The sequence below is a fragment of the Herpailurus yagouaroundi genome, unplaced genomic scaffold (assembly GCF_014898765.1).
Source record: "Herpailurus yagouaroundi ecotype Mexico unplaced genomic scaffold, PumYag 419, whole genome shotgun sequence".
Taxonomy (NCBI): Eukaryota; Metazoa; Chordata; class Mammalia; order Carnivora; family Felidae; genus Herpailurus; species Herpailurus yagouaroundi.
This window is the reverse complement of record NW_024412636.1, coordinates 389,029-404,437: the sequence shown is the minus strand read 5'-3', so window position 1 is coordinate 404,437 and position 15,409 is coordinate 389,029. Positions and strand designations below refer to the sequence as shown.

Genomic DNA, 15,409 nt, shown 5'->3' with positions numbered 1-15,409 from the left:
ACCTTGTGGCTTCCTGTTGCCCTTAGAATAAACACTAGCCTCCTTGCATTGACTATCATGGACCTGAGTGATCTGGCCACCACCCACGGATCCAGCCCCAGCATCCTCCACTCCGCCCACTGTGCACGTCACTCTGGCCACAGTGGCCCTTCTGCTCCTTGGTCATTTAGTTCCTGACCGCTCTCAGCCCTGCCTTGCCTAAGTCACCGGCCTAAGTCATCCATACCGCCGGTCTCCAATGCTATGGCTCACTTCTTCAGAGAGGCCCCAGCCCCATCTAGTCTGCTCCCCTGTCATCTCTAACAGCCCCTGGCTTTTTCCATCCTTAATTTACTGTCGTGACCCCTTCATTAAGGTCTGTGTCCCCCAGGGGAAGGTGAATTCCATGAGGCTAGGGCTGTCTGCTGCTAAGTGCAATACCTCTGGCACTGGGCGCGGTGGCTGGCTCAGTAATGCATCTGTCGGATGAATCACAGAACAAAATTAGCAGCCAGGCGGAGAGACGCCTCTAGAGACCACTCAGTGGCAGCGTGACCCCTGCACCGAGACCCTGATGGACACACTCCCATTGCACCTGCCTCCCACCCCAGGAAAGGCAAGTAGGAGCCAGAGTTGAGGAGTCACGGACAACCCTTCCCAGGCCCAAAGCACCCCTGAGGACTGTCCCACACTCCCCTCTTCGTGGTTTATTTTCAGCTCACCCTCCACAGCCCCCTCTCAAGCTCTTCTTCCTACTGTTGTTCTCTTGTTTTCACATGCTGGCCTCCGTTTCCTGCGAGGCTTCGCTCAGGAAACGCAGGCACGCAGCAAAGGAAGCACGGTGTGCAAGCCCCCAGGCCCTCCGGGGCGGGCTCAGCTGCCTGGAAGCCCCCACCCGTCGGTGGGCCCTAGCCGGGCTCTAGACGTGCTGTCCGCCCTGCAGCTCCCCAAAGCGCACAGAGGGGCTGAGTGGCTCAGGCAGCCGAAAGCAGAAAGGGAAGCGAACGCAAGCGACATTTTCCAGCCATTCTAGGAAAAGCCGGGCCGGGGAGCGGTGACCGTCTTCTGATGTGTCACTTGGTAACAGCCCCAGGCGGTCCAAACACAAATCGAGGCTCGCTGTGAAGGCATTCTGCAACTGTTATTAAAGTCTGTGATCAGTTGACTTTCAGCAAGGGAGGTGATCCGGGATAATCTGGGTGAGCGCAATTTAATCACTTGCAAGGCTGAGGACTTCCCTGAAAGAAAGAAGGTTCTTCTTTCACAGGTTCCGCCTGTGACCAGAGCTTCTCTGTGCCCAGGGATCCCAGCCTACCTGTGATCTCCCCCTCTTAGGGATTTCAGACCGGCTGAGCCAGCCCCCCAACCACAGAAGCCACTTCCTTATAATAAAGCTCTTGAGACAGTGCTGGAACTACAGACATAGGCACAGATCAATGTCCCCTGCTGGCCCCAGTCCTCCGGTTGAACCCTGACTCACCCCGGGGCTAAGGCAGGAGGGGAGAGGCACTAAGACTGCATTTCTGAGCACCTGCTGGGCCTGAGGCTCTGCGCTAAGGACTTCACATACGCAACCTCACTTAACCCCCAAGCAGCGCTGTGAGCCGTTTTCGGTGACAACACTTTAGGCTGCAAGAAACAGAAAACCCAACTCCAAATGGCTTAAATCTTAAGGACGCTGATGATCACCCATAAGAAGTCCAGGGAAAAAGCAGTTTCTTCGAAACTCAGTGATGTCTGCAAGGATTACAATTCTTCATCTTCCCACACTGTCTTCCTCAGCTTGTCGTCTTGGCCTGTCGGCAAACCTCCCTCATGGTCACAAGATAGCTGCCATGGCCTCAGGCATCACTGCCACATGCACAGACAGAAAAATAACTTCCTCCTTGGACTTCCCTTTTCCCAGAGATCGGCCTGGAACACTTCCCTTCCCCTCTTATTGGCCAAAAGCACATAACATGCCTATCCCTAAACCAATCCCTGGTAAAGGGGAGGAGTCACCATGATCCAACACAGACCAATCAGATCTCTTCTCCAGAAGCACATGGCCACTCAGTGCCTGAAAGGGTAATTGAGGTTGTGTGTGCAGATGGGGCGCTGTCTGTTTGGCAGTTGTGTTTGGTTTCTATGCAACCGTAACAAATTACCATAAACTTAGTGGCTTGAAACAACACCCATTGATGATCTCACGTTGTGTAAGCCAGAAGTCCAGGCAGGCTTGGCTTGGCTCTCCTTAGGCTCTCACGAGGCTGAAATCAAGGTGTCACTGGCCAGGTATAGAGGCTCAGGGGGAGAACACGTGTCCAAACTCCGGCGTCGGCAGAATTACATTCCTTTCGGTTGTAGGACTAAGATCCCAGTTTCCTTGCTGGCTGTCAGCTCCAGGGTCACTGTTCACACTGCACCTCGCATGGCCCATTCACCTTCTGGCCAGCGAGGACCCAAGTCCTTCTCACACTTCAGGTCTCCCTGAAGTCCTCTTTGGACCGGAGAGCTCTCTGTTATTAAATATTTTTTTTAATGTTTATTGATTTTTGAGAGAGAGACAGAGCACGAGCAGGGGAGGGGCAGAGAGAGAGGGAGACACAGAACCCAAAGCAGCCTCCAGGCTCCGAGCTGTCAGCGCAGAGCCCGATGCGGGGCTCGAACCCACGAACCACAAGATCATGACCTGAGCTGAAGTCAGACGCTTAACCAACTGAGTCACCCAGGCGCCCCAAGAGAGCTCTCTGTTTTTAAAGGGACTCATGTGACTGGATGGGAACGTTAACCCCCTTGACATCAGCTGTAACAACATAACACCATCAAGGGGATGATACCTCCCCACAGTCAAGGGCTGCAGGAACCTTTGAGTCATTGCTAGAAACTCTGCCCACCCTGCCGTAACCATGGTGCACACCATGTAAGTAAGACATTTTTGTGGAAAGAAAGTTGAAGTTGAGAAAGGTGATGTGAATTGCTCAAAGCCATACCAGCTGGGGGGGCCATGGTTGCAAACAACAGGAAGTGACGCTGGCTCACTAAAGCCGGAAGGGAATTATTTGGCAGGGTGTCAGGGGCCAGCACATCGGAGGGCCAGACTCAGGCCAAAGCAAGGCAGAGCTGACCTGGCTGGTCTAGGGGCAGGCTGCCGGCGTCCCCTCCTGCCACCCACCGCTCGTGCCCTCTGCCATTAGATACCGCCAATGAGCTCGCGTGAGCCTGCACCTGTGAACGTGTGTCCCACAGGCTGTCAGCCACCCACTCCCTTAGCATATCAGCCACAAACAACATCCCTCCCTCCTGCTGACCCAGATGGATACGCCATGCTGCCCATTCAGGGGGTCCCCACTCCCCTCAGGGTGGTCTTTCTGGCCCCAGCCAGATGGTTGCTCTGTTCCATCTCTCATTCAGTGCTCTTCACAAATCCAGAAGGTGCTGGCTGGCTGGCCTTGGGGGCAAGGTGAGCCCTCAGCCTACCACACCAATTAAACACGTTTTCTCTGGATGAAATTCTGTCCACTGAGGGCAAAAGTCATCAGTTAAACCAGGAGTTCGCAAACTACAGCCTGTGGGCCATATCTAGCCCCAAGCCTATTTATGGATCTTATTATGCAAACTATGATTTCAACCTTTTCACGTGGTTGAAAATGCGAAAAGGAACAATATTCCTGGCACAGAGGAATTTCATGACGTTGCAAATTTCAGTATCCATAAAATAAAGTTTGGAACACAGCCATGTTCATTTCCTTGTGGATTGTCTGTAGCTGCTTTTGCACCTGAAAGGCAGAACTGAGTAACTACAGCAGTGGCCACATGGGCTGCTGAGCCTGAAATATTGACCCCCCCTGGCCCTCTACAGGAAAAGTTTGCCAGCCCCTGAGTTCAGTGATAGTGTCCTACAACCGCCGTGCTGGTCATCGGTGAACATGTATTCTGACACTTGGAAGGTTGTATCCTCGGAGCGGGAGACTTGGGTTGGAGCCGGGGTAGGAATGGATACTTTCTCCCCTTCTCCTCCCACTTCCCTGTCCGCCCTATCGGCAACCCTCCTCGAGTGACTTCCAGGTATCTTCTTTTCACTGTGCTCCGGCAAAACGTGTGTTTCTGTGTCTGCGTTCGGCGTCCGTAACAGCACTGTGTTCTGTGTCTCACGCCGCGTCTTGCATTTTTCACTCAGCCTTGCATGTTTCAGGTGCCTTGGCTGTGTGCACGGCTGCCCCTTGTCCCTCCCTCCTGGTGAGGCTCCCGCCCAATCCCAGAGCCGCCTCCCAGCTGCCACCTCCCCAGATGACACTGATGAGCATTCTCCTCCATGCCACCCTGCAGACGGGTGCGAGAACTTCCCCCAAAAAACAATACCCCGGGGGCGGAATCGCTGGGTTGTGAGAGGCTTGCACAGAACTTGACCAAGGGACGCCAGCCGGCTCCCATGTGTCCTTTGATTGATCAAATTCATCAAATGCTTTGGGCCTTGTGATTTTTGCTTTTGAGTTTTTGTTTGAGCTGTCCCCCACCCCTAGGTCTCAAAGCCACTCATCCTGCTGTATGTTCTATTTTAATTCTGCCCTTCATATTTAGGTCTTTAATCCACCCAGAGTCCACCCCTTCAGTGGGTGTCGACAGGGACCCAGTTTGAGTTTTTCCATGTAGAGAGGAGTGCATTGGATTATGGCAGGAACCCACTTGTGATATATTTTGTTTATACATACAACAGGGTCAATTTCTAGGTTCAGATAATTGCAATTTAAGCAGAATTATCACTGCAGGAACGTGATAGTGAATTGGACAGGCGACTTACAAGTCAGAATTACGGTTCGAGGCAAAATGACTGTGAAGTATTACTTTATCTTCTTACCATAACCTCAGTGCTGTCCAACAGAACTTTCTGTGATGATGTAAATGGCTTATATCTGCACTGTCCAATATGGTAGCCATAAGCCACATGTGGCTACTGAGCACTTGACATGTGGCTCACATGCTGAGGACCTGAATTTCATTGTAATTAGTTTAAATTTCAGTAGCCCAGTATGACAAGCGGCCACCATATTCATCGGCACAGGTCAGATTAAGAAACTGGGCGACAATCCATGCGCTGAAACATTTATTTGAGGTTTTTAGAAAACAAAATGAATAGAGAAGGAGGCGGTTGTGAACAGAGGATGGGAGCTAACAAGAGTTGGATGCGTGCCTACAGTGTGAACAGGTGCACACGTCCCTCACTTAGCCCCAGCTCTCATCCATGAGCAGGGGCGACTTCCCCATTTAAAAGCTTGGGGCTGCTGAGTCTCAGTGAGGGGAAGGGACGTGATGAGGGCACCCTTGCTTGAGAGGCTAGCCCAGGAGTAAACAGATACAAGCCAGTCCCCCATCCTTCGTGGCTCTGCAAGCCCAGAGACCACATGGTGGCGGGGGGGGGGGGGGGTGACCAGAATGGCTGCAGGCCAGAGGGCACTGGCCAATGAAGTTCCTGGGTGCTTCCCCAGGGCATTGGCATGGTCCAAGTGGCTGAACCGGCAGCCTCCAAGTCCAAATCCATCAATTGGGCACCTTATAGTCCCCCCATGAGGCAGCCTAGAGCCAGGTTTGGGTGGAGGCTCCCATAGCCAGTGGGACCTGAGGTTAGAACAGGAACAAGGAGGGAGTCTGCGATGTTCTGGAAACTTGTGGGGAGGGAGTGTTTGTCTCAATGAATAGGGGGACAGTGTTCCTGGCCCTTGAGGGGGGCCTTCCCAGGGACGCAAGCTTCTGCACAGGTCCTGTACAACCCAGGATTGCCCCGTACCCCACACGGCTTCCAAATGTCTGGACATTCATTCTTTGAAAAACGTGCTGTCACTACAATTGTCTGAGACTGGGATCTAACGCTGCTTTCCATATAACCACAAATTCTTTGCATAGCTTTAACGTACAATGGATTTTCCAAGAATGTAATGCTGCGTGAGTAGTGGGAAGGTTATACTTGGTTTTGTTTGGAATTTTCCAAGAATTGCTCATCATTTCAAAACCACATCCTAGACACTGACAACACTTGTGCTTAACCAGCTGATAAGGAATGTCTGTGTCCACTGGCATTCATTATGCTGTGTCCCAGTGAGTCTGCTTATCTATCAACCCATCTGTCCACCCATCCATTCACCTATCCATCCACCCATGCATCCATCCATCCATCCGTCTATCCATCCATTCACCTATCCATCCATCCATGCATCCATCCATCCATCTATCCATCCATCTATCCATCCAGTCACCTATCCATCCATCCATCCATCCATCTGAATATATTTTCTTAGCCCATATTTCAAAATGCCAAATATAGGGAAAGAATGTCAACAACATGCAATTGAATATTACCTCATGACTCTCAAATTCAACTGTAGCTGTTATAACAAAACAAACACAAAGCAGAAACAGACCCATAAATACAGAGAACAAACTGACGGCCGCCAGAGGGGAGGGGTGGGGTGAAGGGCAGTGGGAGATACAGGCTTCCAGTTATGGAATGAGTAAGTCATGGGATGAAAGTACAGCACAGGGAACATGGTCACTGGTATTGTAACAGTGTTGTATGGTGACAGAGGACAGCTACACGTGTGGTGAACACAGCAGAATGTGTGATCACTGTGTCATACACCTGAAACTAATGTCACATTGTGTTAAGTACACTTTAATTTTTAAAAAGCCATTATAGGTAGGTTTAACCATCTAAAAGTATCATTACGTCTGAATATTTACATGTTGAAATGTGTATTATAACCTTCCTTTCTCCTTTAAATCACTGTTAGCGCATCACATTAATTTTTTTTGAATTTTTTCGAATATTTGTGAGGATTGAGTATATTATTTATCCAGCTCATGTGGGGCCATTCCGAAATAGCCATTATAAAAAGAGGGTGCCCATATTTAGAGTTGGGGTCCTTTCCCCTGAGGGGCTAACCAAGTGGCTGAGGCCGTAAAGAGCGCAGCTCTCATAGCTCCCGGAGCTTACCGTGTGCTGGTCTAAGGCTTGCCAAGCTTCAGACATTCTCCTAGGCTCCGTGTCACTTTTTGCCATTATCTGCATAGCACCTGTGCTATTATTATTTAATATTTTTCCTTAAATCATCTCACTCTTTTTACTTAAATAAATTTATTGAAAAGAAAGGTAGGGGCCCCTGGGTGGCTCAGTCTGTTGAGCATTCAACTCTTGATTTCAGCTCAGGTCATGATTTCACAGTTCATGAGTTCGAGCCCCACGTCGGGCTCTGTGCTTACCGTGTGGAGCCTGCCTGGGATCCTCCTGCTCCCTCTTTCTCTGCCCCTCCCCCACTCATGCTCATGCTGTCTCTCTCTCTCTCTCTCAAAATAAATAAACATTTTTAAAAATAAGTAAATAAATAAACATTGTTTAAAAAGAAAAGAAAGGGGGCGCCTGGGTGGCTCAGTCTATTAGGTGACTGACTTCGGCCCAGGTCATGATCTCACGGTTCGTGAGTTCGAGCCCCGCGTCGGGATCTGTGCTGACAGTTCGGAGCCTGGAGCCTGCTTCCGATTCTGTATCTCCTTTTCTCTGCACCTCCCCTGCTCATGCTCTGTCTCTCTCTGTCTCTCAAAAAATAAATAAATGTTAAAAAAAATTTTTTTAAAAGAAAAGAAAGGTATAACTATCATACACAGAAAACTGAAATTGTTTGGTGTGCTTGTTATTTGTGCTTCATACACGTCAAAATGAATGCTTAGCTGTTTAAAACACACACACGCAACTGTCCATCTGAGCACCACCTTGGATGGCCTCGAATGTTAGTGGAGGCCGGGGCTCCCCAGCTTTGGAAGTACTGTGTCATTTCATGTCACCCTCATGGGACCCAGGGCCCCTCCGTGTTTACTCACGAGTGAATGGGGGGATGAAATGGAGACCCGGGGGTCACACTGCAGAGCCACAGTCCTGCGGGACGCGACCCAGATAGGGCAGTTCCCGAGACCCCTCTCAGCATCGTGGATCCCAAGAAGGGGCCTGTGTGTTGGGGACCTCGAGCTGAGAGCCAGGAGCCGCAGGACTGGAGGAAGGGAGAAAGCAACATCTGGCCTTTGTCAGATTGCATAAGCCGCCGGGCTGGTGGCCAGATGTGGCCATCGGCCTCCAACAGGAGGGAGACATCAGAGGTTCACCCCAGCCTCCGGGAAGTGCACAGATGCGGCCAGCTGGAGGAAACACCCAACCGCACACGAGGACTCGGGTCTGTCCGGAAGCGAGGGTGTAAGGGGACAGTGGACAGCCTCCAGGGCCCACCTTGCCCCAGAACCGCCTGGAACTGGGAAGGAGGTCCTTCTCCAGTGCTTGTTGAGTGACCGGTACCTCCACAGTCACAGGAGTCCCCCCCCCCCACCGCCCCCAGTTCCTCCATGGCTCCCAAAGGAAAGTGGCACCGAGGCGCAGAAGGGGTCACAGGCCAGGGAGGCATGGAGCGAGGAGGCTGGGCCTCCTCAGTCCTGGTTTGGAACAGGCAAATCTCTAGCGCCTCCGGGCTAACCCACTTTAAGGGAGAAAAAGCAGTCTCGGGTTCAGAGGCAGACAGAAACCTCAGGGTTAGGTAGAATCGACTCACTTTGTTTTGTTCTTTTATGTATTTTTGTTGCTGTTGTTACTTTCTGTGTGGGACGAGATACCGGCTTTCCACGGCTGGTAATCGTGTTTCCTAGGAAAGGAAACCTATATTAGTAAGCAGTAGGGTCGGCGGCAAAAAGGTGTACAGTTTAAGAAAGCACGACACCCTCTCACTTTGAGGGTCCACCCCTCAGTGAGGTGCGCAGGAGATGAGCCCCTGGTCCACAGGAAAAGCTGATCAGAGCTGGGGCGCCACCCAGGCCTTGTGGCTTCACAATGAGTACTCTCCTCTCTGTCCTTTCTGGAACAATCCAAGAGCACAAGGTGAGGGAGGAAGCTGGGATCCTCACCCAGGCTCAGGACTTGTCCAGGCCTGACCTACCCTTCACACATTCATGCCCTCATTCACTAATTCATTATTGGGCCACTCTGTCCCTGTGATGCCCGGAGGAAACCTCTGTCTGGTGAGGGACACGTATCATAACGGGACACCTGAGAGCATGTGAGCTCTGGGAGTCCAGGTGAGAGAGAGGGGAGTCCTGAGAGGAAGTTGTATTTGCATTGCAGAGGGGAGAGCAAAGGGCCAGTAGGATTTTCCAGGCTGAACTTGCTGGGCTCGGGGTGCACATTGAAGATGGGGCAATCTGTGTGGCCTTGGGCAAATTGCTCTCTGCACCTCAGTTTCCTCATCTGCAAAATGGCAGTAACAAGAATCACTCCTTCAGGGGTGCCTAGGTGGCTCAGTCAGTTGCGTGTCCAACTCCTGATCTTGGCTCAGGTCGTGATCTCGTGGTCATGAGATCGAGCCTCACCCAGGGCTCCGAACCACCAAGCACAGAGCCTGCTTGAGGTTCTCTCTCTCTCCTTCTTTCTCTGCCCCTCCCCAACTCATGCACATTCTCTCTCTCTCTCTCTCTCTCTCAAAATGCACAAACTAAAAAAGAAGAAGAAGAAGAAGAAGAAGAAGAAGAAGAAATCACTCCTTCTTAGGGTTACTGGGAAGAATAGAGCAGTTTGCATTAAAAGACTCAGAATGGGGGCGCCTGGGTGGCGCAGTCGGTTAAGCGTCCGACTTCAGCCAGGTCACGATCTCGCGATCCGTGAGTTCGAGCCCCGCGTCAGGCTCTGGGCTGATGGCTCGGAGCCTGGAGCCTGTTTCCGATTCTGTGTTTCCCTCTCTCTCTGCCCCTCCCCCGTTCATGCTCTGTCTCTCTCTGTCCCAAAAATAAATAAAACGTTGAAAAAAAAAAATTTAAAAGACTCAGAATGGTGTCGTGTCTGGCACACGGTGAGGCCATACGGGTGTTGGCTGTGGTTGTCACGCGCAAAGGCCCCAAGAGCAACACACAGGAGTTCGGTGGGTCTGGCTGTGCTATGCCCGGTGGTCATCACCAGTGATGAGGCTGGAGGGTTAGGTCAGATCTTGGAGGACCCTTGATGTTGTGTTAAGGATATTGAAGTTCTTCCTGGTGGCCACAGAGAGCCACTGAAGCATTTTGAAGGCAAGAGACACGGGGTCAGAGCTGACCTCTGCTCCCTTACTGTACTCCCGTACAGTGGGGACTGGAGGGCAGGACAGGGGGTGGGGAGGGAGCAGAGGGACTTGTCCCCACCCAGAGGGCCCTCCTGAGCAAAATGTGTTCTTTCCTCCGTCGGATCTTTGCTTTGCAACTTCAGAAACTCCTCCATGGAGGGGTTCAGATATCAGGGGATCTGGACCTCTCCAGTTGGCCATGGGAGCCACAGAGAGCTTTGGAGCAGGGTCAGAGCTGTCTTCCAGAAAATGACCATGATAGCAAGTACTGATGGCCCAGGGGGTGGGGAGGGAGGGTAGAGACGTAACATGATACAGTGTCTGCTCTGTGACCTTGGGGCTGGTGTTTCAAGGAGGCTGGACCTGTGGGTTGGTGGGGGGAGGGGGGGGGGAGGGCCAGAGCACCCAGTTCATTCAGCAAGATGACAGGTGACCCTCTGCCTTGTCCCCAAGTAGTTCCGTCTCCTTCCCAGAGCCGATTTGAAGGGACCCATTCTTATGGGAAACATTCCTTAAACCACGGGGCTATATAGCCCAGTCCTAGGGTGGATGGCTATCAGATTTCTAGACCCAGAAAACCCTTTCTTTCTTTTCTTTTTATTTCTAAGTAATCTGTATATCCATCATGGTGCTTGAACTCACAACCCCAAGATCAAGAGTCACGTGCTCCACCGACTGAACCAACCAGGAGCCCTGTAGGCCTAGAAAATTCTAACAAAGCCTCTCACAAACCAGGGTACTCACCACTGAAGTGACAGATTTGCAACCGGTCAATTGAGAGACCGTATCCATACACATCCTATCAGATTGAACCATTTTAAATTCCCCCTTTGCAGGTCTAAATCAGCAAAATCAGCCTCAGTCGGTTAAGCGTCCGATTTCGGCTCAGGTCATGATCTTGTGGTTTGTGGGTTCAAGCCCCGCATTGGGCCCTGGGCCAACAGCCACAGAGCCCACTTTGGATCCTCTGACTCACTCTCTCTCTGTCACCGCCCACCCCCCACCCCCGCCCCTCATGTTCTCCCTTCTCTCTCTCTCTCTCAAAAAAAAAAAAAAAAAAAACCAGCAAAATCCAGCAATTCCATATGGTTCAACCTAATACCTGCAAACCTCTGCTTGCTTCCACCATCTATAAGATGTGGGACCTTCCAAGGCCTGGTGACCTAGGGAATGGGACAATGGAACAAGGCGAGGTCAGGCTTTGGAGAGGAGGGACCCAGGTCCGGATCTCTGCTGGCCCTCAACCACCTGTGACTTAACCTTTTCCTCCTCTGAGAGATATCGACCTCCTAAGTCCATGAGCAGTACTCAAAACACCACACATAAGGCCCAGCCCGGAGTTGGGGTGCCCAATCAGGGCCTGTTCAGCCCTTTCTGGTCTACCGTGACTCCTTTTCTCTGGCCCTGCTGCCCCTGATCTGTCCCCAGAGACACCTGCTGCCTTGCCTCTTTCATTCTGTTCAACCCCAAGTCCTGCCTCCTCTAGAACACCTTCCCTGCTTTGCAGACCCAGCACCCTCCTTGTCTATGAGGGTCTGGCCCCGAGTCCAGTGGGCACTGCCTTGAAGAGTGAAGGGTCTGGACTCCCTGCCACCCAGAAATCCATTGAGGGCAGGGGCTGCACTCCCCCTGCCTCCTTCCCACTTCTGTCCCCACCTGCCCAAACCCAGCATGGGAGTGGCCACACAATAGCATTATAGAACGGCCCTCTGTCTCCCTCCAGCACCCCTGGGCTGGACATGGGGTCAGAACTGAGTGACGGGTCAGACTCTCCGCCCTCAAGTATGACCTCCACTTTGGGGGGCCAAGTGAGTGTTGGCGCTTTTCACGGAGGGCAAACAGAGGGAGCAGACGGAGAAAGACAAGGATACTCGGAGGCATCTGCAATGCCTGTGGGACATCCAGGTTGAGATGCCAAGGCAGCAGTTAAGCTGGGTAAGGCTGTCATAAAACTGGATCCCAGAAGCCAAAGCTGGAGATACATTTGGAAGTCATCGGCTCTTACCGCCACAGCATTGGCTGAGACCCCTTAAAGAGTTAAATGATATAAAATTCTCAGGTGGGGTCTGAGGGCATGCCAGCCAGCACAGAGGAGTAGGGAGGAAGAGGAGGAACGAGCCAAGTAGACAAGGAGGAGCACCAGGGAGGGATGAGCTGTCTCCTGGAAGCCACCTGAAGAAAGTGACCAGGTGAGGGAGTAATGTAGCATCCGTTGCCTTCTATAGAGTAGTGTTCGTGAAACGGACCCCATGAAATGTGCACTATGGGGGCACCCGGCTGGCTCAATAGGTTGAGCGTTGAGTATCTGACTCTTGATTTTGGCTCAGGTCAGGATCCCAGGGTTGTAGGACTGAGCCCCGAGTTGGGCTCCACACTGAGCTTGAGATTCTTTCTCTCTCTCTCTCTCCCTCTGCCCCTCTTCCCTGCTTGCTCTCTCTCTCTAAAATTAATTGAAAATAAACGTGAAAAGAATGAAACGTGCACCATGACGTGTGCACTAGGAAGTGTAGTGTTCATTTCACCGGCCAGATGAGCACTGAGAGGCAGCCATTGGGTCTCACAGGACAGCCGTCGTGGGTGACAAGGTGAGATTGGAACGGCATGTGTAGCCGAGGCAGCTCTTTCTAGAAGTTCTGCCCTAAACCGGACAGAGAGAGAGGTGGCAAGTGGGGGAACCTGTATGCGGGAGAGGGTTATTTCATTGGTTGGCTTTCGTTTTTGGTTTTAAGGTGGAGATATTACAGCACATTTACGTGACTATGCGAATGACCCTATGGAGTGAATCAGCGGGGGGGCGTGGGGGGGGTGGGGGGGGGGTAATGACAGACTCAGTCAAATACCAGTTACTAGACCAGGTAGCACACGCTCGGCGTCCCTGGGGACACTCTGTTGCTTTGCAGCCACATTTTATTTCTTGGAAAGTTCCAAGGCATATCCGCCCCTGTCCCACTCTCCACACTATTCTCGGTGGCTTCCTCTTCCCGACTTCATTGCCTGTGGCCTATAGTCACCTAATGAGAATGGCGGCTGGGCTGGGTCATTCCAGACCTTGCCTCCCAAACTTCCTCCCACGTGGCAGGGCCACGGAGGTGTGGGCCCGGAGCCAGTGGCCTGAGCGTGAATCGCAGCAGCTCCAGAACTGAGTTGTGAGGCTTGAGGAAGTTACTCTGGCTGTCTGTGCCTCTGCAAAATGGGGGTAATGGCAGTACCTACTTCCTAGGGTTGCTGCGAGGAAAATGTTTAAAGCACTGAGAACAGTGCCTGGCACCTAGTAAGCATTCTGAAAGATTTAGCTGTTGTTGTTTCTGGTTATTGTTGGTAATGCACAAAGTTGCACTTGGGGCGGGGTTTCCAAGACTCAAGTGGCTGTGGGCATGTGGGGAGAGGAGGGACCAGGGTGCCAGCGCTAGCCTATGCTAGGAAACTTGTAAATAAGGGCTCGGTCCCTCCGTCTCATATTGTTTGTTGAAGCCCTTAAATAATTTAGGGGGGAAAGCAGCATTTCAGAGTGGGAAGATGTAGATATTGTCAAGTTCGGCCTCCAACTCTGTTCAAAATTCCAGCCCACTGAAGTCCCTTACCTCCTTACATACCTCCTTGGCCCAGAAGCTCATTACCTTGCAAGACAGCCCATTCTGTTCTTGGTCAGCAATCCCTGTGAGAAAGTCATTCCTCACAGTGAGCTAAAACTGCCTCCTTCTGATTCTCCAAATCTCATCTTTGCTTCCCCCTCCTTCTCTCCTTCTGGGCAAGCATCGCCCTCTGGGGCCATAAAAAGGCTACTTGTCTCCACCTTTGAGTCTTGGAAACAGTGACCCCGTACCCTCGTGTCTTCTCTTCTCCGGGCTGTATGAGCCTTTGGAAACCTCACATGGTGTCATGCTTAAACAAGAATACCCGCCCATGGCCTTTTCACACTGACGGCTGCCAAGCCAGATCCCTGTTCTCGGCTTGCATTACAGGAGCTTGAATACAGGACTTAGTTATTGGCTCGTAAAACACGAAAGTTTAGGGGCTCCTGGTGGCTCAGTCGCTTGAGCATCCAGCTCTTGATTTCTGCTCACGTCATGATCCCAGGGTCCTGGGATCGAGCCCCACATTGGGCTCTGCACTAAGCGTGGAGCCTGGTTGGGATTCTCTCTCTCTCTGCCCCTCTCTCCCAGTTGCGTGCTCGCGCCCTCTCCCCAAAATAAAAAATTTTAAAAACACACACACAAAAGTTTAGGGTTAGCCCTGATCCAGCAACCCAAATCATGTCATTAAGGATGTCGTTTCTGTTGTCATCTTCAGGCTCTCTCTGTAGCTCCCTGCATCTCCAGCCGGCCCCCTGGGCTGTCACATCTCCCTACATGTCGTCCTCAGACCTCACCAGGCAGGGAGCCAGCGGATCCGCGGGAAACCCCAGCAGACAGTTCCTTTGGTCTCATTGGCTACCTGTGCAGGCCTGGGCCAATCACGGTGGCCAGGGGTGGGATCATGCTAATTAGCATGGGGAGGAGCCACACGCCACGCCCTCCTCTGAGCAGACTAGCTGCTGGTGGTAGGGGTAGGTGAGCAGGTGAGACATCTGGGTGGCAGTCAGGGAAGCTGCCACCAACGGGGAGGAGGTGCTGGGTGGCCCCAGGCAGCCGATGCCCTGCTCTGGGTCCCGAGCGCAGTCCCGCAGATCCCCTCTTGTTTGGCTCAGCAGACAGTCCCCCCGATGCTGAATCCACCCAACAAACACTGGGCACCCACACCTGCTAGGACTCTCTGCAGTGCCGCGTCCCCGACATGTCCCTGACATGCATGCTGGCCAAGCTGGCTCCTCTGAATACTCACACAGGCCTGATCACCAGAACGCAAGCAGAGATGGGAGGACCTCAGAGGTCATCGGCTCCAGCGACCCATCTGCAAAATGGGGACCAGGTCCCACTGCCACTTCCTCATTGGCAAGGCCAGGGCTGGCACCAAGGCCCCCGCTTCATCCACGGTGTTGTGTGGCTTCTATCTTTACAGTGGTCTGTGTGGGCAAGGACTGGCCGGTGACTTCAAACAGCAACTCCTGAACGGAGCAGAAGGGTCCTCGGTTTCCAATAATACTTGGCCCCGGAGAGATCCACTGAAGTGAATCTGCACAAAATGGGACCAAAGAGAGTGGCCTGTGTCTGATTTGACTGAGGCTTTAACTTGAAAAATAAACCCAAAATGTATTAAAGTGAGTTTCTTGTGCTACTTAGCAGATACAACCAGGTGATGTTTTCAACTACTTATTCCTTCTTTTTTTTTTTTTTTCCATTGTAACATGTATACATAACATACAACTTAACCATTGTAGCCATTTTTTAGTGCAC

The 15,409-nt window shown here is 51.9% G+C and overlaps 1 protein-coding gene and 1 long non-coding RNA gene across 3 annotated transcripts in view; one reads left to right on the top strand and one right to left on the bottom strand.

Annotated features, from left to right (window-relative positions):
- Window positions 1–15,409, top strand: part of EFCC1 (EF-hand and coiled-coil domain containing 1) — a 41,143-nt gene that overhangs the window by 13,792 nt on the left and 11,942 nt on the right. The window lies entirely within an intron of this gene.
- LOC121022530 (uncharacterized) lies at window positions 7,583–12,391 on the bottom strand. The gene is made up of 2 exons (XR_005786985.1): window positions 11,179–12,391; window positions 7,583–8,633 (listed from the first exon to the last, which is right to left on the bottom strand). It is a non-coding gene; the product is annotated as an uncharacterized LOC121022530 (long non-coding RNA).